The sequence below is a fragment of the Onychostruthus taczanowskii genome, unplaced genomic scaffold (genome assembly GCF_017590055.1).
Source record: "Onychostruthus taczanowskii isolate IOZ18803 unplaced genomic scaffold, ASM1759005v1 scaffold119, whole genome shotgun sequence".
Classification (NCBI taxonomy): Eukaryota; Metazoa; Chordata; class Aves; order Passeriformes; family Passeridae; genus Onychostruthus; species Onychostruthus taczanowskii.
Window position 1 is genome coordinate 1,047,431 of NW_024498340.1, and position 21,945 is coordinate 1,069,375.

General features: G+C 39.6%; 1 long non-coding RNA gene across 1 annotated transcript in view; it reads right to left on the reverse strand.

Annotated features, from left to right (window-relative positions):
* Positions 1-21,945, reverse strand: part of LOC121348357 — an 81,075-nt gene that overhangs the window by 3,546 nt on the left and 55,584 nt on the right. The window lies entirely within an intron of this gene.

Sequence of the window (21,945 nt, forward strand, 5' to 3'; positions counted from 1 at the left end):
AGGGAATCAGGGGACCCATCATACAGGAAGGGTTACTTGGCATTACTGAGCGAGGCAGAATGGAACTTTCAATATTCCCTTAATGCAAATTGTTTCTTGGAGCCCTTCAAAATGCGTTCTTAAGGAAATCTGCAAAGATGGAATTGATGAGCCTCTGCTTGCCATATGAAATATATTACAGAAACACATTTCATGACTCAGCATGGAGATGTGCAAAGAATTTGAAGGCAGTAAATAGAGGGAAATCTTGTTTTCATTGCTGAGATAAAACAATAATTGAGCCTGGGAAAACTACATGACGAAAATCTGTGAGATTTCTGCAGAGGGTGCTTTATTTTTCAAGAATAACTTAAATGATTCATTTTGTTTCTCACAGTTGTCTACTCCATGGAAAAGCATTTATCTGTGCAGTTTATATCCCTGACCCAAAGTGAATGCCTTCCTTGCCCCAGCATTTGTGATGAATATTTGATTATCAGCTTGGTTGTTTAGGTTACTTTGTCTGATCTTGCCTTGCAAACATTGCTGAAAATCCTTTTTCTTGTCAGTCAGCAGTTACAAATACAACTTTTGGCCTCATAAAAACCCATGAAGATCTCATTGATCTTTGTGCTACTTGTGGTCTATACATGGTACAAAGGAATTACCTAATTGTTCTACACAAAAAAGAGTTCATCAATGAAAAGATAAATTTCTCTTTTGGCCTGTATTGCAAATTAAAGTCGGCATATTCCAAGTGTGAAGTACTCTTCATGCTCCAATTCTACAGACATCCCCCCCTCCCCATCACATATTTGTTCTGTAATTAAGTTATTCTTAATTGAATAGCTAATTCTGGGCAAAGATGAAAAGGAAAACAAAATAATTGCCAGAACCAACTTCTGGCATTTCTTGCAAGTGACCCAGTTATCTTGTTAATTCTGAAGAGAACAACACTTCCAACAAAAGGATAAAAACATTAATAGTGTGGATGACCATATGGGTACCCAGAGAGTTCCATTGGGATTGAAATGTATTGTGCTCAATACATATTTACATAAATACCAAGGATTTTATAGTCAAAAAGCTCAGACTTGAAAAGCTTTACTGACATGCTTACTGTACTCACCACAATGAGCAAGTGGTCTCCCAGAAAGTCAGTAGACTATTTGCATTCATAAAATTAATTACATGCTTATATCTTTTATGCCTGGTCCTTGCAATGGATTTTTCTGTATGGACTTAGCACTCTTGTAAAATGCTACAGACCTTAGTGGAACCCGTGCAGGCACATGGCGTGAGTGGAGGAAATTCATCTGGAGTATTACACTGAGAAAGTGGGGAAGAGTGACAACCAGTATTAAACTCCCCCTTCCATTTTTTCTGTACATGAGTACACAAATTCTTGTGATACTTCTTAAGTAAACATTTCAAATATGTCACATTTCTTAGCAGCACATACACTGCACTAGGAATATGCTAAGGAAAATGATCTCTGTGTTTAATGACACATTTAAAGATTTTTCCCCAGTATTCTGCAAAAGAAACTAAACAGATTGGTAATGACCAGAGTAAGAAGAAATTAAATCTGAATAAAAAGAATTCTCCAAATGAGGTGTTTACTTTGTTTCTTGAATTTCTCAATTTTGACATTTTAAACCAAGGTGGAGGTGGGAGTACTGTGCAGTATTTTACCCACTGTGAAATGGATTATTCTTTTATGCTTTCACAGACTAGTTCTTAAGGCTCCTGTACCCTCATTTTCTTGCTGCTTTGACATAAGACACCTTTGCAATAAGCCCAGAGGAGCACTAGTCAGTAAGCAGCTGTAGCCTGTATTCTGCACCAAACACACCACCACAATGGGTATTAAAACCACAAGCCAGAGATGGAGGTTCTGCTGATCCAGGAACTAAAATTTCTTAAGAAATTAATGCCCTACTTGTCTCCTTTCCAGCCCTAGTGAGGTTATATCTTGGACTGCTGTTTCCAGTTCTGGGCTTCTGAGTATGAGGGAAACATGGAGCTCCTGGAGCAGGTCCAGCAGAGGGCAATCAAGATGATCAAGGGACTGGAGCATCTCTCCTACAAGGAGAGGCTGAGAGCTGGGCCTGCTCAGTCTCAGGAAGGACTGAGAGGGGACCTCATCAATGTCTATAAGTATCTGAAGGGAGAATGTCAAGAGAATGGATCCAGGTTCTGTGCAGTGCTGCTGTGCAACAGAACAGGGGGCAATGGGCAGAAACTGAGGTACAGGAAGTTCCACCTGAACATGAGAGGGAACTTCTTTACTGTGCAGATGATTGAGCACTGGAACAGATTTCTCAGAGAAGTTGTGGAGTCTCCCTCACAGGAGATGTACAAGAGCTACCTAGTCACAATTTTGTGCCATGTACTCTGGGATGACCCTGCTGGAGCAGGGAGCTTGGTCCAGATGACCCAGTGTGGTCCCTTCTGGCCTGACCCATTCTGTGATCCTGTGATTCTATGATTTTAGAAATCCTAATGCTTGCAGTACCTAAGTTAGTTATGTCTAAACAGGTTTCATAATTATTGTCCTAAATATTTCTGCACTACTTCCAGAACTTCCTATGATTTATCTCTGGCCCAGGACGGTCCTACTGTTACTATTACCTGTTATACTTTCTGGCCAAGTTTAAGTTAAAAGGAAAAATCTAGAGGCACTTGTTATTTTTTTTGAAAACAGACTGGGCCTAAACATGTATTTTTACTTTTACTTCACTTTATTAAGATCTTCATAAATACAATGAAACTTGACAATGTACCATATGGTGCATAAACATTAACTCCAAATACAATCCATTGTCATAAAATTATATCTACAGACTAGTCAACAATCTCTCCTGGGACACATCAGTGAACTCATTTTGCTCAAGATCTGAAGTCCTTCAAAGCTTTGGAGTGTCTGCAGAGTGAAAAAACCCACAGAATGACAGAGGGAGTCCCATCGTATAAATCCCAACCCTATGGTTATAGATGCATAAAAAGATCAAAAAGAATAAAAGACACACACAATCACAAAGTAAACATTTCCAAATAGAATTATGCTGATAACTTGCATCAGGGGAAGATCTGATTGCCAGCTTTTACTCAGTGTGAGGCACTGTAAATACTACTGAAAAGAGCAGTACAGAAGTACAGGATAGTTTCTAAAGCTCCAAGCATGTCTAACTAACTGCTGAAGTCAACTTCAACAGGAACCAAGTGTAACATTGCAAATACACTGCAAAATTCAAATAAATTTTAGATAAAACAACCCCTCTTTCATCAAGGATGTGCAAAGATACACAAAACCTATGAAAATCATACTAATTATGCTTTCATTATTAAGCAAAAACTCCTTTTAATTCTCACATCCTGACTACTTTTGCTATGCTGTCAAAAAGCCTGTAGAAATAACTCTAAATTGTGAATTGATGCTCATATAAAGTAGCACATATGGTGATTTAAAAAAACCCCAAACAACTAAAACAAAACAAACCATAAAGCCCTTCCTGTCCTCAAAGTGTGACCTTTCTTTGCAGCTGTACCGGGAGCCTTTGCTCACACTTGTCTCAAGGCCCCTGAGCAATTCAAGCATCTGCCTTTCCCCAGCTATGGGATAAAATCTGTCCCTGTTGCACACCTGGAATGTATTTTGAACCTGAGGTGTCACCATGCTGCCTGTGCTGCGTGGTGGCTGAGGTAGCACATCATGTTCTTTAGCTACAAAACATTGCATTTTGTGTCTGCTAGTCCCCACAATATGACATATTTCCTTGCAGCAGTGAAAAATGATCTCTTATCCCACAGCCACTGGATAGTTGATAAGGCTCTCTGATAACCCCAAATGCCAAAGACAGAAAAGGTGTAATCTCTTATCTGGTGACAGATACGAGAAGCAGCTGCCTGCCTGCGCCAAGTAGAGGTAATATTCTTCCCATGCATAAAGATCAAAACCAATGATTGACAAGGGCCTTTGTGCTGTTGCTGGTGAAGACAACTTCCTAGTTTTATTCTGACTGTATTCCTTGTTAATTTGGAGTTTCATATAGCATTTTGTCATATTACAAATGTACCCCAACCCATTTCCAAAAGCAGCTGTTGAAGATGAATTGAACAGATAATTCCTTTTTCTAACCAGAAATCAGTATTTTGCCATCTCTCATAATTACAACATGCACCTACTGGCATTTAGTGGATAGTGGGTCTGATTGTGGCTTTTTTTGTTGGTTTTTTAAAATTTTGTCTTTTCATAGAAAAAGGACATTCTTTAAATTAAGTTATAAAATAGCTGTGGGTGCTCTAAAGGTGAAAATCTTTCCTCTAATTCCCATTTCATGACTCTGACATTGCTCATCAGTACAACACTGGCACCTGCACCTCCTCTGATCTCATTGATTGCCTTGTCTGAGCATGAGGACATACACTACTAGCCAACAGGACAAATATTTTCAAGTCATCTCCAAGCTACAGTATATGAAACCAAACCAGCAAAAGAAACAGAAGTCTTACAGCTTCCTTCTCTGACTGAAATACTAGAGTCTACCTTGTTTTTATCACCTAGCTTCAAAGTGTTTCTAGAAATACAGAATAGAGTGCTTAGCCTTCACAGGACACTTTCAAGCTGAAAGAATAAAGTAAGAATCAATAAATATGTGCTGACCTAATTTGTCCCAGTTTTAAGACAGCAAGCAAAAGGTTCATAAAGCCTGAAAAACAACCTCACATGCTTTGCATGCCAGCCTCTAGGTTTTGGTCTTCAAACTCAACTCTTGCAGCTTCCATGGAGAGTGCGTGTCGTGTGATGTCTAATTGTTCTCTGTAGATGTGACATGCTCTAACAACACCTAACCCTCACAATGATGTATGTATTATCTATTTTCCATCTTCTTTATAATCCATTGTTGGGATATGTTTCCAGCTTTCCCCGTGCCTCCCATTTCATACGATGAGTATCCTGCATGAAGCAGTTCCTCTGTCTGGGTTGCTTAATGGCTAAGCAAAACAAGCATTTACTAGAATATAAAAGATCTTTTGTCTTGCTGGCAAACTCTTTGCTTGTCAGTTTGTTACAGGTGAATCATTCAGAGAAGAATCCAAAACCCTGTGCTCCATCTGTTTTAGTATTCAATTTGTAATGGTGATGTAATAGCAGCTTTTGTAAGAGCTGAGGTATTCTTGGCCAAAATTCCCATCCTTCCATTATCTGCTGTGAGCCATCTGGTTGCTGTCCTTCAGAGGGGAGAATCTTCTGCAGCTGTTTTGAGTCTGATTTCCCAAAGAAATGAGCTTATGCAGTAATATAATTGCTCTGATATTCTCTTAGCATTGTGAAAGGAGAGATCTCAAGGATTACTGTATTTCATAAAATCATAGAAACATAGAATCATTAGTGTTGGAAAAGACCTCTAAGATCATTGAGTCCAACTGTTTGCCCAGTGTTTCTGCTTCCTGGGGATTAGCAGGTTTATTTGAGAAGTGAGAACCAGGCTAATGTCCCCACTGAGGGAAGTATGGGCAGTTATACAATCTCTTTGACTAAGGGCTCATCTTGCATGCAGCTCTGCCATATTTACTGAGGTATGTTAGCTGTTATGACAAGGCAGCTGTAAGGAGCTGAAATTATTGTGTATGAAGGAAGAGATATGAGGGAAAGACATTACCATAATATACCAGGCTTTGTAGTTCTCTTCCTCTTCACTTGTTTGTTAAAAGTCTTAGAGAAAAAATTTATTTGCATGCAAATTCTAGAGGTCTCCCCGCTGCCTTAAAGACTATTCAGTGATCAGTAGAGCACATCAATGCAACCTTTTGAGTATGGACCTGAAAGTAAGGTATGGCTTTCATTCACTGTTACTGATGGTCACTAAAAGGTCATTTGATGCCTCTTCAATATTTAGGTACACCTCCTCTTTAGGCAGGGAGACATCGGTGGTGTACAATGCGCGAATGACCCTGAACACAGTACAGGAACATGGAGAAACCCTATAGGCAGCAACTGCAGGGTCATCAAGGCCCATTTCTCCCATTGTTGGTAGCCACTTCATGTAACCCCTCAAATAATTTGAAGATCCTTTCTTAGATCTGTATGTGTACTTCAGCAACAAGATTCTTCTTACACACCTTCTGAATGTATTCTTTCTTACTTATGTGTCTGCATTTTTATCAGCAAGTTCTGTACTGCAATCTTTTGAGATACCAGGATGGGCTTGTCAAACTAGACCTCTGCACTAGGGTTGAGATTTTTGCCTTTGGAAATTGCCAGTAGCTGGTACTTCCAAATAGTTAAACTCCCTCTTCACATGCTTTGAAGGAGATACTTCAGAAATGAAAGAAATTCTGACAAAAGAAACTTGACATCAGAATAGCTGTGACTAATAGCAGCAAAGAAGATTACACCAGGAAGCTGGAAAAATGGCACATCCCAAGTGGAAATGGAGTGGTCTTCTAGACTGACACAAGTGAAATCCTAATGAGAGAATGTGTAAAAAAAGGAAAAGCGGTATTTTTCTTAGATATTGAACTACAGATTGCTGGGAAAATGTATGAGATGTGAAAGACATGTATGCATACTTAAATAATTTGCTTGAAAGATGGTTACACATGGAAATTTTTATTCAAGCTAAAGCTGAAAACTCCAGACTGGGTGTAATTTGTTTCTTTGTCCTTGTTGGGGAAGTCAGATTAATTAGATATTTTGTATTTGAAGTTTCAGAGAGGGGAAGAAGTGGAAAATAAAGAACAATGGGAATAAGCACTAGTGCTCAATGCTGAGGTCAATAATGTGATACTGCTTGATATATAATCTTTAGTTAACCATAAAAAATAAGACTATACTGTTGTGAGATGATGGAAATGGTGAGAACAATTCCTTGCTGACCCTTGTAATCAGTTGATGCACTGAAGCGTGAGTTTTGATTTCTTCCTTTTGACTGAAGAATAATTTTTTTCTCTTTAAAAAAATGTAGCAGTATAAATACTAACTTCAGTTTCTCCCTTTTTTTCCCCCAGCCTTTTTCTGAAGCTTTTCAGCTTCTCTTTTAAATTTAGGGGAAGCATGAAGACATAGATTGATCCATTTTTATTTCATCAATTTCATCATAGCCAAAAGCCAGGTACAGTGTCCACTGAAAATTGATGGGATATTATATATTATGTTCTGTCTTCTCTCAAGTCATATAACCTACATTTTTGAAATCTCTTGCAAAATTAATCAGTCCACACTGAATTTTCCCTCAGGTATTTCAGAAACCAGCTAAAGCAATAGACAAAATTAGTGAATACCTTCATGTGATTACAGAAGATAAGTGAGTTCCTAGAGGACTGGCAGAGAAAAACTATTATACCTATATTTAAGGAGAAGGGAGCAGTGAAAAAGAGGAACCGGAGAATTAGTGAGTTACAGAATCTGCATTATAACCTTAGTATGTGGAAAGTTACTGGAACCAACAATCAAATTTTCAGCATCTAGAGGATAATAAAGTGCTAGGAAATAGCAAACATGTATTTGTGAAGAATAAATTGACAACAAAACCAGCCTGATTTTCCTCTCTGGTTAAGATAACTGTCTTAACCCATGTGAACTAGCCTATGTGAAATCAGAGAAATGCGCTACAACTTGACCTTTGTAAAATGTTTCACACAACTCCACAGCTCATTGTCAAAGGCAGCATAGGGCAATAAGACCCAGGTGAAATGACAGTGACAGACTGGCAAACAACCTGAAGGACCACTGTCAGCAGCTCAGTGTTAAACTGGTAGTCAGCATCGAATGGTCCTGCAGGATTTTGGCTCATGACCAGAACACTGAATGGTTATGCTAACAGTTACAAAATGTGAGAAGGACATCAGGTTGGGAGATTTTGTAAGCATTTGGGAAGACAGGGGTAGAATTCAGAATGATCTTGGTAAACTGGAGAAATATTTGGAAATCAATACCAGAAAATTCAATAAGGACAAGTGAAAAACACAAGCCTTGGAAGAGCAAAATCAAATGCCCAGGCATAGAGAGGTGAGTAACAGCCTATGAGTCAGCATTGTAGGAAAGGAGATGACCACAAAATTAATAGGAGCCAACAATATTGCATGGGTCATTCCAAAGGAGGAAAATGCCACTGTGCTGTGACCACAGGATGCTGGGCAAGCTGCTTGTGTAGCGTCTCTGGAGCATTTTTACTGGCAACATCAGCGTGAAAAAGGCAGCACCTCACAGCTGAAAAGGAGACATGGATAGACTCCCAAACTGCTGCCAGGAAAACAGCAAGAACCTTTAGCAGAGGTCTGGAAAAACAGGACTGGTGAAAAGGTTAAAATTTGTATTTTCTGAGTCTGGAAAAACAAGATTTGGGTGAGGGCATAAAACCAGATTAAAAAAAAGTCTAATGCATACTAACAGGTATAACAAGAAGAGTGCTGATCTACATAGTTTCCATGACAGGTGAAGGTGAAATAAGCCTACTTTGAAGCAAGAGGAATTTAGGTTACAAGCATACTAAACCTGTAAAAATAAAATGGGCGGAAATTGGAACAGGTGACTGATAGAAACTGTGAAATCTCTTTTTGTTTAGCTTTTAAGGAGAAGCTTGAGAGTAATCTTGGAAGTCGTTCAGGTGATCTTTGATCTTGCATCAGAAACAAAAGACAGAAGTAATTTAGAAAAGTCCTACATTTCTACAACCCTGAAATGCAAATAAAAATCACATCTTATAATGTAAAATAAAAGGTCTGAAGACTCATTACGTCTAGTCCACTCTACCATTTCTTTGGGTCTTGCTACCTCTTTGTCTCCTCCTCTGTTAGGCTGAATCCACATGTTCCAATTGTGTTTACTACGTGAGTATTCAAAGAAACCAGCTAGTTGTACTGTGTGGTAGAGAGAAACCTTATCAGGCATGGATAACATTGTTAGGCTTATGTGAACATACCAAATGAGTCCTGGAATGATCAGTGTTTCTCATGATAATTAGGAAAAAAAGATGAAGAAAAAAGCCCTCATGCTTTTCTTGATCATCATAAGAAATAGATCTTTCCAGGACAGGGATGTTCAGGAGGTGTTTGTTCAGGATTGCCATACTGTGGGGCTAATGGGGAATAAAGCATTTACTCCAGCTGTACTTTGTTTGCTCTGGAGGGTCCCCACTTCTTTAACAGCAGTAATTTCATAACAGGTAAATCAGATCCAGAGCTTTGTATGCTTAAACGGTGTTTCTTTTAAAAGAGATTACCCTGTCAAGCAGGAGGTTGTACCCTCGATCCCAGTATAAGGACTTTTGTGATGCAAGCTACTCTGTAATCTCCCTAACCACACTGAAGAGCTTCCTTACTTCATAAAATGACCATCAAAAGATATTCTATTGATTCAGAAGGGGCCTCTGATTCTGCATGTGCTAATTGATACTTTATTAAAGTCTAAGTTAGCATACAAAAGTGCTAACTAGGCCAAACTCCCTGCAGCTTTGTAAAAGACCATTATTCCCCACTGCCTTTTAAATCCCTATATGAGAAGATAAGGACTGTCTACTCATTTTTTCTCATTGATTCCCATCTCTGAGAATAGGTTCACAGTCCATATATCCAAGCAGAAATAATTAACTGACCCTTCCTATTAAGCACAAGGTATGTTCAATAAAAAAAAAAGTTTGAATGCCAGTGACACCATCCTAGCTTGCTGTACAGCATCACGAGGCACAGCAAGAAATGCTTCTTTGCATTAGGCAGTTAACATAGAAAAGAGACCCTAGGTATCTCTGCCTTTTAAAAATTGATTGACACTTTCTGTAAGAGTACAAGTGTTCTTTTTCATCTCTTTTAAACTCACTTTTTTGTTTATATAAATCCACCTAAAGCTGGCATTGATTGTCTTACTTTTGGCCTATGTCTCACAGTGATGCTCTTTACATTACTGCATTTGATCTTGTACTTGCCATGTTTCAATGTGAAGGGTTTCAATACGCCTAAGAACCAAATTTCCCTCCCCAACCAATTTTTTTTTTTCCCAAAAAAGGACTTTTCTGTCCCATTTTCTTTTTTCCCAAGAAAGGACTTTTCTGTCCAAGTCTCTAGATTTCCACAGACTATGCTCAGGGTAAATCTTACTTGCTTGGCTCATTTGCACCTCCCAGGGTACTTCGGTAAGAATATTCAGGTGAGCAGAGCCATGAAGATATGACCTACAGTTCTGCAGATGCATTTAAAAGACATAAAAGAATTACAACACCTACATATATACTTTGTAGATACACCTGTAACTTTGGCATTGAAATGGCAGAATTAAATGCCTATATTGTATCATTAGCCTATTAATTGTCTCATTATCAACAACGAATAATGGCAGGCACAAAATATGTCTCAAGAAAGTAAAATTTTATTCAGATACTATTTATACTACTGTGACATTCCTGGGGATGGATGTGCAATATAAATTCATAGTATTACCTGTCAAAAATCTATCACCTCTTCTCCAGTCCCTAGAATATCTTTCCTTCAAGAAATACTTTTCTTGCCAATCACATGATAATAAGCAAAATGCACCCTAAATGAAATTTTCTACTTTTTGATGCCAGAATGATCTCCAATTGCATAATATAAGGGGACTGCGTTTCTAAATATTTCACTCAAGTAAAATTAAATAGTATAATATAATGTTATATAATATCCTATAAAGTGATATAACATAATTCAGTATAGTATGACGCATATGGAAAGCACAGTGCCCATTTCATCTAGGAGATGTAGTGTGCTTATGAAAATGCATCACTTGATATTACCAGGAAGGGCAAACCACAGATGCATGCAGCTCATGTCCCAGCTCTAAGGCAGGGGGTTATGAGACATCTTTAAATCCACAGTTTGTGAGGCACTGAAGAAATGATCAGATTTGATTAAGTCAGTTGCTGATAATTTCTAGTTAAATATTGAATGTAGAGTAATAAACCAGTGAATGTGATTGACTTGGGAAGCCCCAGTAAACAGCTGAATTTTTAGAGGATTTAAATAGAGAAGTGGTATCTTGCAAAACTGATATAGGGAGAGCACTGCAGTCTGCTGGAGTGACACAGACATGTGGAGGACTGGGTTGCCCCAGTTCTGCACACAGGCAGTCTCAAGCACCACCAGCAAAGGCTGAAGCAAAGTTCTTCCTGCATTACTTGTTGAGCTGTGGTTTGTCCACTCCACCCCGTCTGCCTGCCTGCACTTCCCACCTGCTCCAGCTGGAAGAGACCATAGCTGGGATGCCAGCCTTGAGCAGCACACCTAACGCTGGGGGCACCGGTGGGTGCCTGGCTTGCACCCTCTCCAGCCATTCTGAAACGGAGATGAAAGACCTCATCGTGCCTGTCCTGGATGGAAGATCTTCAGAGTTAGTACAGCAAAAATCAGAGGAAAGTCTCTGCCCCATGGACTGCAAAATCTCTTCTTGCTCTGGTCTCAGAGACCCCCTGATAGACAAGCCTCACTGTGTGAGGAGTGGAGCTGGCTGGGGAGCTGGGGGGGATGGCCCCAGTGGAGCAGCAAGAGAATCACTGCTTCTCATGCAGTGTCAGAGGCAGGAGGAGGAAAGTGAGGATTTCCCCATGCGTGGGGACCAGACTGCTTTGCTTGCAGAGGATTTTAACAAGCAGACTGTCTTTACAGCCTCATAAAAAAATAAAAGCAGGAGTTTATTCTTTAATAATAATCCCCACACAACATCAGCTTTAGAAAGTGGGCTCTGTAGCAGTAGTTCCTGGTAATTTTGCTATGAAGAAAAACTGAATAAACTACAAAAATGTGAACCATGTTACTTGGAAAAAAATGCCAAGGACAATAAAACTTTTGATTTCTGGTTTAATATTCATTCAGTATTTCAATAAAAAACATAGCGTCTGTCCAACATTATTAATTAGCATGAGCTTCATTCACTGTAACTCTTCTTTCTCTTCAAAGAAACACATACATTGTTATATATCCCCCATTTTGTTTTCCCACAAGGCCCATTTAAAAACATCTTGTGTTGTTTCTGATGCAATACTATATCAATCTGATTATATTGTACATAATAAGTTATCCCCTCGGATAGAGAACTGCATGGATTTTTATTTAGAAGGACACCTTTGATACTGTGTGAATTAGGAAATTTTAAAATCCTACTGAAATAAAAATAAAATTCTGTGTCTCTGTAATCAATCTTGATTTACTACAGAAGTCTGGGCTCTGCATAAGTGCCAGTCTAATCTACTTCCAAATATAAGCTTCCATCTAGACAGTCAAGACATGCGGATTAGCTCTTTGAACAGGAATTTTCTGAAAGCACAAATAGAAATGTATGTGTCTAATACCTATTTGACAAAACATCTTTTCAATTAGAAGAGTTTTGCAACTAGTTTAAGAATAATTTGTCCATGTCACTGTCACTTTCCAGTAATGCCTAGGTCTAAACATCCAGTCTCCTTGAACAGACTATAAGGAGCAAATAATGGAATTATACTGAGCCTCTTATATGGATACCAGTGAATGCAACAGACAGCTACTGAATATTTCTGAAGAACTGTCTCAGACAGCTTGTCCACATATTAGAGAACATAGCATATGAATTGTTTCTTACCAATACAAAAAATAAAATGCTTTTTAAATATTTCCTGGTTTTAAGCAATCCACTGCATACAACAGGAAGCAACAGAGAAATTGTACTTTCTGCCACTGAGAAAAATAAATAGTAATATTACAACATACCTTTCACTATGTTTGCACTTCTCTGTTCTGTCATTTGCTGCTGCAGCTCAGTTTAAACACTGCATTTCTCTTGTGCTCTTCTGGGCAATGTGTGCAACAGGTTGCCTCAGCAGCTCTGCCCTCTTTTTAACATAACCCACTGCAAAGAACAAGTCTGGTTTGTACTACAGCATGCAGCAACTTTCAGGAAAAAGAAAAGACATAATCACAAACCAATCAGACACTCTTTGTCTGATGATCTAGCCTCTTTCTCAACTGAAGCACCAGTGTGTGAATGGGACCAGTAATCCAGGAGGTGAGGTATACAGGCATCATTCACTGGAAAGGGTGCCGGGAGAACATAAGCTACATGAGTGGACAGTGGAAACAATAGCAAACGTTTCATGTTGAGGTGGCTGAGAATGAATAATGCATGTGTTGGGGAAACAGTTGCCCTGTTCTGGTGTAGAGGGCGTGGAAAGAGCGGGCATGAGAGGTACTTCCCTGGTCATGTTAGCATTTCTAATTAAAATCATAATCTGCCCAGACCCAGAAGATACCCTATGATGAGAAAACAATGTACAAACTTCCAAGGGGCAACAAATTCCTATTACATGGAATCACAGAAGAAGTAGCTCAGATGCAAATGCAGTATTTTATGCAGGCAAGCAAGCACTCACAAGTGAAACCAAAGGACCAAGAGAAATCTTAGCAGGTGGCATGTTTTGATCTAGTATTGTTTAGATACACCATATAAATGAATGCTTTATCTCAGAAGAACTACCCTTCCAAATTATTGTTAATTAAGTAATAATCCCTGAGAAATATGTTGTTACCAACAGTTAGGAGCAACTTTATTATGCTTTCCCCAGGCTATTAATGCTCAAACACAATGGCCACTAATTGCACTAAGAACTAATTTCCCAGCAATTACACATGGACTTTCTAAGTATCTGATGGCACAGTTTTTGCTTTTAAACTTTGTTTTTTCAACTTATCTAACTAGAGCATTGGTCAGTCATAAAAATTCTCTAATTGTCCTGCACAGAAATTGCCATTAACAAAAAGAAAGCTGATGTTTGCTACCTTCGTACATTATTAATTTTTTGTCGCAGACAACAACAGCAAAGGTTATAATCCCTATAAACAATGCATCAGCTCTAAGTTCACCAAAGCTAGCAAAAGCATTTTCAGTCAGTGCAGTGAGCTTTGGATAGGTCTCGACAGTTTCTTTAAAAACAAGTGGGGGGTCTGCTGTTTTCTAAATTTACATTACAGCTTTTCTTCTGCAATATGTTATTAATGCAATAAGAAATCATTTTTGGGATGCCAATGACCAAACTTTGACATTTTTTCCTGTCAGCTGTTTTCAGTGTAGACAAATTAGGTGGCCATAAGAATTATTATTATTATTGAGCATTGTTAAAGGGATAAATTGAGAAAATGAATCCAGAGGCATGGGAAAAAAATCTACCTGGAATTTAAAGTGATTTTCTCCACAAACACTTTTTCCCTTGGCTCAGGAGCAGAGTATAAGGAAAAAGCCTTAAAGAATAGCTGCCATTGTCATTACATTTTAAAAGCACTCACACGACAATTTTAAAAGAACTGCCATTTCAGCTATTTCTTGAATAACCTCTTTCTTCCTCTATAATCATGGAATATATTTCTTTCACCTTTTGACTAGCACTTTGGTTTTTTTAATAAACTTACACACTCATTTTGCAGGAAATTATATTTTAAAATGCTTCTCAGAGGTGTTTTATCATAACACTTTCATTTGGATTGAATTAATGTTGAATTCTGATTTTCAGAAATTGAGGGAGAGGAAGAGGGAGAGAAAGAGAAAAGAAAAAAAGCTTAGCTTCTACCCCAGCTCCAAAACATACTTATCTTCAATTCACATTTCTAGATCAATCTTAGCGTAACCTTTATCTGCAATAACAGAATTATTCTGATACTTCTGAAACACAGAGAGCAGCAATGTAGTTATCTGCTGGACTAGCCAGTGGAGAGTTTTTCCCCACTCTCTTCACCAGTGCACAGTTTGTTTTCAAGCCTTCAATGCCACAGTGTCAGTCCTCGCTTCACAGTTTTTATTCCTTTTTCTTTTTTTTTAGGTCCTTGTCTCTCTCTTTTCCCCATTAAGATGCGGATGGGCCGGTACCTCAGCCAATATGTCTATACATGCCTGAATAGACTTGCAGAAAAGCAGGGTCTCCTTTTGTCTGGGCCCGTGAGGCTGTATGTCATTCCGCACCGACAGGCAAGGGCTCCTCTCTCTGTGGGAGATTTCCAATAATTGCCAGAACAAATTAAACTAGGGTTTATCTGTTGCTCTCCCTTTTCAGCTCGAAAATGGAGGAACAAGACCAATTTTAGCTGGTGACAATGTGGCATAGAAATAGATTGGATACAGCTTATGTGAAGTCATGCTGTAGATAGCAGGGTCAGGACACTGCTTGGAGGAGTGAGGTGTTGTTCTGCTACATGGACTCAGTGGATGCTTCTGATCTGACAAACAGGAAATGAGTTGGGAGGTTAAGAGCAGTCTAGTTACCATTGTCACAGGTGAAGGACTATTTCTGATAATACATTTAGATGTGGCACTCAGGGACGTGGTTTAGCAGTGGACATGGCATGTGGGTTAATGGCTGGACTTGATCTTAGAGGTCTGTTTCAACATAACCATTCTATGTTTCTATACTGGAGTGGACTGGGCAGCCCAGAAACACAGTGTGGACTGCAGATATGTAGCTATGTTCTAAAAAATAAAAATGAAGTGTAAAATAAATTCTGGATATTCCCCCACAGAAACACAGCTCCTTCCCTGCCTTTGTCCCCTACACATCTTGCGTCTTCATCTACATGAAAGCATCACAAAGTACAGCCTTAACCTGTGACAGATCAATGGGAAGAGTTCTGCCTTGTCTCTGCAGTGGATGTTTGGAAGTCTTGGGCTGAAAAGGCTGTATTAAGACATAGTATAGTTATCAGACACAAATTTTCTATAGCAAAGAGCTGTTATCTTCCTTTGCAGATGAGATAAAATGAGCTCAAAGTGCTTTCTTCAGGCAAAGCCAGACTGGAAACCACACAAAGGAATGAATTCTTTGACACTGTCTGACAGACAGAAATCTGAACTATCAGATTTGAAAGGGACCCTTAAATCTTGGGGCTGCTGAATGCCAATGAGAAGTATTCGGATCTTCTCCTGACCAACATGATTACTGCTATCAAATGAGAATATGTCAAACACCTTTCAACACACTGTTGTCAGTCAAGCTCTAAAAGGCAATCACTCACTGTAAACTATCTCGTCAACTACTACTCTGTCTCAGTCAGACTCCTTCAGCCACAAAGTCAGTGAGAAATTAATAGAGAAAAAAACTCCAGCAGTTCTTAGTACTGTCAGCTTTTCAGCTCTTTTTTCTCAAGCTCTCATGTTCCTGACCCATGCCAGAAAATCAAGCACGAAGCTGTGACACAGTAATTAACAAAGGCCAGAGGAGGTAACTTCAGGTTACTTAGAACTGGATGGAATGTCTCTTAGTAAGGTCCACCCCTATGTCCTATCACAGGACACCAGAAAGAAGAGATCACCACCTCCCTCTCTGCTTCCCTGTCAGGGGAAAGGTGTGGACAGCAGCGAGGTCACACCCCTGTCTCCCATTCCCTAAGCTGAACAAACCCAGCACCCTCAGCCACTCCTCCTAAGTTATGCCCTTTACTCCTTTCACCATCTTAGTTGCCCTCCTTTGAACACATGCTAATACTTTAATATTCTTATATTGTGGAGCCCAAAACTGCACAGTGTACCAGAGGTGAATTCATGCCAATGCTGAGTTGTAGAATATTTTCTATAAAACTTGGGAAAAATGTTTGCCTAATGTAATAAAGTACTAGGGTCTTGCTTTTGTCTTTTACACATTAGAGTTCATTTTAGCATGACACACAAAGAGCAAAAATCTAGTAAAAGAAGTGAAAACACTGGGGAAAAATCAGACAGATTGAAAAAATAGTAAAATGCAAAGTCATATTTTCAATTTATAATGTCAATCCCAAAAGTGCCCCTTTGACCTCAATAACTTCAGTAACTTGTGAAACTTAAATAAGCAATTTTGTTTCTTAAACAGCCCGTAACTAAAATAATTAACTAAAGACATAGCATAATTTTATATAATTTTTAAGTGTCTCTGGAGGAAATTGTGCAAAATTCAAAATAGGTTCATTCTCTATTAGGTATGCAAGAAAAAAATTAGCAAAATGTAAGTTTTACAGTGTGATCTTTAGTTCTAAAATCTGTGGAGAGTCAGCAAAATGGGAACAGCAAGTCCATTCTGAATTGCTTTTCAACTTTTTCAGAAGAATGGACTTCAGATAGTCTTCAGTATTTTAGTTCCGTGCATTCTTGTTACCAGTTATTCTTTTTGGTCAGGTCACATATGGGCAAGTCACTATCCAATGGACAAATTCTCACATTCACAAAGGGTTTCTTAGGGCAAAGACAGAACTCAGGTTTTTCTGTTTTGGACCTGAAACCACAGCTGTGTCAATAAAACTTATACTGCTGCCAAGAAAATATGATCAATTCCAACCATTATTTATTGTCTAGAAACATTTATTACTTAGGAGGAGTCAGTAAAGTGTATTCCATGCCTATAATGTGGGGTAGATTGTCATCAGCCTTCATTGGAGCCATGCTGGAGAAAACTGAATATGGAATAAAACTGTTCTTTCTTTTTATAAACAGACAAATGAAAACATGAAAATAAGCTTTTGAAGATAAACATAGAAGAGTAATTGCATGTCAGGATGAAGTTATGGATGACTTCTAAAGTGGTTGCCAATGCAAAGTTAAGAAGAGACAGCACTCATGGGACGAATTAGTACCTATCTGCCTGCCCAGTGGTGACCCCTCTTCAGAGCCTTGGGAAGCGAGGGCTGACTTTGCTGGTTGTGGCACTGAATCTGCCTGGTCAGAAACTTTAAACAGGAACAAAATCAACCACCTCAAACGGTGCCCTGCCAATCAACCGTGAGACTGGGCAGGGAGCAAAACTTTCCCAAACCAATCACAGCAGGATTGATATCTGTTGGACCTTTTTTGGCTCATTGTGGCTGTTGCTAAAGCCTTAAAAACCTTGCTTCAGCCACAGTGAGTGAAGAGTGGCCACAAGCACTTTTGTGTGGGTGGGCTCATGGCTGCCTTGCTGCCCCCATCTTTGGAGGTAGACAATCCTACCTGAGGGCTCCCTGGCTGGGGGGTTTCCTCTATTATAGTTGTTCTGGGACAAGAGGCAGAGTACCCCTACAACAAGGCAGCACCTCCAGCCATGCCAGAGGAGACAAGTGGGAGAGCAACCTGAGGTGCCTGACTCACCCCTTTTCCACTTCCCTTGTTACTGATGGCTCAGATAATTTCTTACAGTCTTTCTATCCAAAAGTTGGAGACAATGGCTCAAGTAAAGGAGCTTCCATTTGGATTAAAGCAGGGGATCCTGACTGTATGGCAAGCAGCAGCTTTTAGTGCAATAGTGGGTGGTCCTGAAGGATCAGAGCTCTCCTGCTCTCATGACTGAGATGCATGTCTCAGTCGGCAGCTCCATGCAATAACTTAGTTTATCAGCAGTTTGGGCTGGTAATTACTGTTGAATATCAGGGGCTTGGCCTTCCCTTGATAGGACAAGTTAATCCCCTGTCCTGTCTGTTAAGGAGTTCCTGTTCTGCTGTTTGATGTACCAGGGCAGAAATGATACCAGGCTGATCTCCACAGCCTTGGTGCTGCCAGCCTCGCGCTCAGAGCTGGAGCACTCTGAAGGCCATTGCAGCTGCTCAAGCTTTTTCTTCATAAACTTTTATCAATTGTTTTCCTGATTCAGCAAACCTCCAGTGCCCAAACAGAAACAGACCCCTTCCTAGTTTCAACCTGCAGTAGCTTTTAAGCACTCATGTCACTCTGCATTATGATTCCCCATGGTTTTAAAAGCTGTGAAAGGGCTGGAAAAAGCAGTGAATGGGAGATTCCTGAGGAGCATCCACTTGCCACAGATACTTCTTGCTAATTCTGCAGATGGTGTTCTTTCTTCTGAACAGGACATTAAAATGAGTTCTTGCTTATGTGAGGCTATTAAAAGATGCAGTAGTCCATTCAACAAGGGCAGTAATGAAGTCTTCTGTCTCCTTTCCAAATTCCAAATCAGATTAATGACATGTGCAAGGCACTGTGCAAAGCCCCATCAGTGAATGCTGGATTTCTGCTAATATCTTCTGTCTAAGTAAATTCCCTTTGTTGTTTCATCTGTGTGGCAGTCATCTTCAGAGCCTACCCTGGACTATTTGAGGGTGTACATCCTCTTTCACTGCTGCTCGGCTTCATTTCAAATGTGGTCTGGGGAAAAATGAAATGATTCTTGCCCACTTAAAATCTTGATGAAAGATTTTATAATTGTACATTAATTATTCATCACTGGTAGTATTACACATACTAATGTTTTCCTCAAATTATAGTGTACCCCCCTGAGCCATAAACAAGTTAAAGAGCTGTAGCTCCTTAAACAAATTTGGCACAGAACTCAAATGAATTTCACCAAAGAGGTAGGATCAAAATCAGGTTTTGTGAATAGAGAATCACTACACCACCTAGGGAAAAGTTTAGAGAAGGAAACAACAAAGAGCTGAGAAATGTGCGTTGTTGATAGCTTATGGTGTGCCATGAAGCCTTTGCATCAGACAGAACACAATTCAGAGCCAGCCACTAAAGCTCATCACCATATGCACAGCAAAGACATTGAGATCTCTGCTGAGCACAGGGCTGCTGAGCACAGCCTCACTATTACCCTATAGGCTGTCCAGCCTGATTAACTATGGACATCAACAAAAATAATGGCTGGAAATTCCTGCAGCTAAATATATCTTTGCTCTGTAAAGCTGGTTTGGGTCTAAATACAAATTTGTCTGCACAACTGTGTGTAACAATCAACTACCAGCAGCAACCCTTAATGGCTCTGTTCAATGTAAACTGTGCACTTAGGAGTGATTGTGGTGTAATTATAGAAAAATACATTAACAAGTAAAGCTTTAAAGCAAAAAAGCACCCAAAATCAAATAGTAAGTTGAAACGATGTTATGAATCTCAGGTAAAGTCAATACAAACTGCAGTCATTTTACATAGGGATAGCAATAAAAAACCATTGGTAGTAGGTTGTAATGAATGTGTTGGTGAATGTTCTGCTGTTTTGTTGCTTTTTCTAAGTCCTACCAACAGATGCAATTAAAAGAAAACAGGACTAAGTTCTAAAAAGGAATCTTCTGCAGTGGTAGTCACAGTAGACTTAATGACTTCCAGCTCTCTATTTCCAATAGGAGGCAGCTAGGAACTTTCCATTCAATACAGGGGTATTAGTGCTGGAATTTTTCATTCCTCTCAAGTCTGACAGAGTCCAGGGTCTTAGTGAAACAATGGACTACAGGCAGTGAGCAGTGAGGTGAGAAAGGATGTTGGATATTGTCCTGTTGCTAGATGGAAATATCAGTACAAGTGAAAGCAGGTGTATCTATATATACATGGATATACTTTTTAGTTACCCTACTATCTTTCTATTCAAGAGGAATCAGCAACTTCCCAAATTTGTGGCAGAAAAGGCAGAGCAGGAAGCTGCTGCTGGGCAGTGGGGAAGTCGTACCTATGGTGCCTTGCATGAACCCAGGACCTTGCTGGCTACTAATGGCGACTGGAAAACACAGTGATAGGTGCAAGCAGGAGGAAAGTGCAGGCAGTTCAAAAGCATTCTATAGTTTTTGGTTGTGGCACTGCACAAACATGAAGTCTGAGGAGCTCATACTCAATTATTTAGATTTGTCTCATCTGTCCAGACTGAAGAACCATGCAGGGTCACAGAGTTGTTGTCTCGTGTCTCTTATGTCAACAGATGACAGGACTTTTGTTACGCAGGAAAATCGTAGATACATACATCTTATGTGATCTGATACTACACAGCCTGCCTGCACTCTCAAGCAGTACATGAAATATGCAGCCCATGTCAGCTTCTCAAAAGGCACGTCCCTGGCACTTCTTGTGAGCTGCAGTCTCATCAGGAAATAAGATGTTATAAATCATTAAATCAGCACCAATCAGCCACCTATTGCTGTGCAGAAGAAAGGCTCACTCAACAAACATTCCTAGTAAGAAATAACCACTAACAATGAGCACTGCACTAATTTCTACATTATCTAACACAGGCTACAGTACCAAAAAAAACCCCATCTCCATTGCTATTGAAACAGTAGAATAATGAATAAGCATTAGAATAACATTCAAAAAGCTGTTTGTCATTCTATGTTTGGATCAATAATTGTGCACTCATTTAAGGGCCCTCAGAACTGGCAGCTCCCAGTGACATGAAGCATCCAGAGAGACGTTCACTGACCATGTTTCATGTGAAATGCTAGGGATGGTACAGTGGCAGACAACTTTGTTGTGAAAAACCAACACCTTACAGCACTTTACTCTCTAGTTTATGTGACTGGAAAACAAAATTTCATCATTGTATAACATGTATTTGCAGGAGTTATTTTCAGTTGAAACAAGCACTGTCCTCCAGGTTTCTCATAATAAGTGAGGTCTGTAATTTTTTTTTCTTTTCTTTACTGTTGGCTTTTGGAGAGATCACGGACAAGCAAAGGTAAAAGAATTTCAGGTTTCTCAGGCTGTCTTGCAAACACTGGACACAACCTACTCTGGTCTGTACAAGCACAAAGTTGCTGCTCTGAAAAGCTAGCAATATGGAAAATTTCTCTTTGGCCAAGGAAAGAAGGAAGCTCTGCTCATCTTCCAATTCTAGGTCCTCTTCTGCTCTCTCTACCATCTCAAAGGCAGACTCTTTCATCTCACTTGAATTCTCAGTCTGAGCAAGATGAGGGGTTTATGCAGCTTTTTTGCACCTTTCTCTGAACTCCCAAAACTTTTTCGCCTCTTCAGTGCAGACACAAATGTTCCTTTCGTTTGCCTTTCTGAGTCTCAGAGTTCACTTGACTTGCAACGCAATGGGGGCAGTGACCTATTTCTATAAGGCTGGCATGAAAAGTTTGCTAATGCTCATTTTGCTCATAAGCAGCCTCCCTAGGCTCTGCAGATGTTTAAACGGCTCAGGGATGCCCAGGACTCACTCAGGCAGCAGAAGAGTTGCCTCTGATACACAGCATCTGTATAGCCTGCCATGATGTGAAGCCTCATAATTCAGCTGTATATCACATTGCTGGGAGTAATACCAC